Below are 3,047 nucleotides of genomic sequence, written 5' to 3'. Positions count from 1 at the left end.
CACAAATTTTGTGACACATGGATTATGGATTCAGGAGCGACGTGGCACATGACGTCTCGGAGAGAATGGTTTGATCATTATGAACCAGTCTCAGGAGGATCTGTATTCATGGGAAATGATCATGCCTTGGAAATCGCTGGGGTCGGTACTATCAAAATTAAAATGTTTGATGGCACCATTCGCACCATACAGGAGGTACGACATGTGAAAGGACTGACGAAAAATCTTTTGTCCTTGGGGCAATTGGATGACATCGGGTGCAAAACTCGGATCGAGAACGGGATCATGAAAATTGTGAAAGGCGCGCTTGTGGTTATGAAGGCGGAAAAGGTTGCTGCAAATCTGTATGTACTTTTGGGAGAAACACACAAAGAGGCAGAACTAGCTGTTACATCAATTGGTTCAGGAGAAGAATCAACAGTGTTATGGCATAGAAAGCTTGGGCATATGTCAGAACGAGGGTTGAAAATTCTCTCAGAACGGAAGCTGTTGCTGGGACTTACAAAAGTGTCACTACCCTTTTGTGAGCACTGTGTTACCAGTAAACAATACAGATTAAAGTTTGGCACTTCTACTGTCAGGAGCAAAAGCATATTGGAGCTGATTCATTCGGATGTTTGGCAAGCACCGGTTGTATCCCTAGGAGGAGCGAGATACTTTGTCTCGTTCATTGATGATTTCTCTAGGAGATGTTGGGTGTATCCAATCAAGAAGAAATCAGATGTTTTCAAGATCTTCAAAGATTTCAAAGCGCGGGTTGAACTTGATTCTGAGAAGAAAATCAAGTGTTTGAGGACTGACAATGGAGGAGAATATACTAGTGATGAATATTGTCAACATGAGGGCATCAAAAGACAATTCACGACGGCTTACACACCTCAACAGAATGGAGTGGCGGAGCGGATGAACAGGACCTTGTTGGACAGAACAAGAGCTGTGTTGAGGACTGCAGGTCTAGAAAAGTCATTTTGGGCGGAAGCAGTCAAAATCGCTTGTTATATTATCAATCGTTCTCCTTCAGTGGCGATTGATCTGAAGACTCCAATGGAAATGTGGACTGAGAAGCCGACAGATTATTCTCATTTGCATACATTTTGAAGTCCAGTGTACGTTCTGTACAATGAACAAGAAAGATCGAAGTTGGATTCAAAATCCAGAAAATGTATCTTCTTGGGTTATGCTGATGGAGTAAAGGGGTTTCGCTTGTGGGATCCTACTGTTCACAAGCTTGTCATCAGCAGGGATGTTATCTTCGAGGAAGATAAAATAAAAAGAGACAAAGGCACACTGAATTCAGAAACTACTATATTTCAAGTGGAAAATAAGACGGACGAAGGTCAAGTTTCTTGTGAAGCAGTACCAGAGCACGAAGAACAAGAACATGTTGAGTCTGAAGTTTCCAATGTGAGGCAGTCAACTCGAGACAGAAGACCACCAGGTTGGCTTTCAGATTATGTCACTGAAAGCAACATTGCATATTGTCTATTATCAGAGGATGGTGAGCCATCGAGTTTCCACGAGGCTACTCAAAGCTCGGATGTATCCTTGTGGATGATAGCAATGCAAGAAGAGTTGGAGGCATTGGACAAGAATAAAACTTGGGATCTTGTTACACTACCACGAGGGAGGAAAGCCATTGGAAATAGATGGGACTATAAGATCAAGCGTGATGGCAATAACCAAGTGGAGTGGTATCGTGCTAGGTTGGTGGTGAAAGGGTAAGCTCAGAAAGAAGGCATTGACTTCAATGAGATATTTTCTCCTGTGGTTCGGCTTACAACAATCAGAGTAGTATTGACATTGTGTGCGGTGTTTGACCTACATCTAGAACAGCAAGATGTGAAAATGGCATTTCTTCATGGAGATCTTGAAGAAGAAATTTATATGCTCCAGCCAGAAGGTTTTGCGGAAAAAGGCAAAGAGAACTTGGTTTGCAGGTTGAACAAATCTCTGTACGGTCTCAAACAGGCGCCGAGGTGTTGGTACAAGAGATTTGATTCCTATATCATGAGCCTTGGATACAACAGACTGAGTGCAGACCCTTGTACGTATTTCAAGAGGTCTGATGATGGTTATATCATTTTGCTGTTGTATGTGGACGACATGTTAGTAGCAGACCCCAACAAAGATCAGGTCCAAGGATTGAAGGCACAGTTGACTAGAGAATTTGATATGGAGGACTTGGGACCAGCAAACAAGATTCTAGGGATGCAAGTTTACCGAGACAGACGTAACAGAAAGATTTGGCTTTCCCAGAAAAATTATTTGAAGAAAGTCTTGCAACGCTTCAACATACAAGATAGTAAGCCAATTTCGCCCCCTCTTCCTGTTAACTTCAAGTTATCCTCCGAGATGTGTCCTAGCAGTGAAGCAGAGAGGATTGAGATGTCTCGAGTATCATATGCATCAGCAGTGTGAAGTTTGATGTTTGCCATGATATGTACAAGACCAGACATTGCTCAAGCAGTGGGAGCAGTTAGTCGGTATATGGCGAATCCTGGACAAGAGCATTGGAGCACTGTTAAGAGGATCCTTAGATACATTAAGGGTACCTCGAATGCTGCATTATGTTATGGAGGATCGGATTTTACAGTCAGGGGCTATGTTGATTCAGATTATGCTGGTGATCCTCATAAGAGGAAATCTACTACTGGTTATGTGTTTACACTTGCAGAGGGAGCAGTAAGCTGGGTTTCAAAACTACAGGCAGTTGTGGCGTTATCTACAACAGAGGCAGAATATATGGCAGCTACTCAAGGTTGCAAGGAGGCAATATGTATTAAAAAGTTATTGGAGGAGATCGGGCACAAACAAGAAAATGTTTCTTTGTTTTGTGATTGTCAGAGCGCCTTGCACATCGCAAGGAATCCTGCCTTTCATTCCAGAACGAAACACATTGGAGTACAATTTCACTTTGTGCGGGAAGTAGTAGAAGAAGGAAGCGTGGATATGCAGAAGATCCATACAAAGGATAACATAGCTGATTTTCTGACCAAGCCAGTGAACACTGATAAGTTTGAGTGGTGCAGATCCTTAAGTGGCCTAGC

This window comes from Primulina huaijiensis, chromosome 2 (genome assembly GCF_012295235.1).
Source record: "Primulina huaijiensis isolate GDHJ02 chromosome 2, ASM1229523v2, whole genome shotgun sequence".
In the NCBI taxonomy this organism is placed as follows: domain Eukaryota; kingdom Viridiplantae; phylum Streptophyta; class Magnoliopsida; order Lamiales; family Gesneriaceae; genus Primulina; species Primulina huaijiensis.
This window is presented reverse-complemented; position numbering follows the sequence as displayed.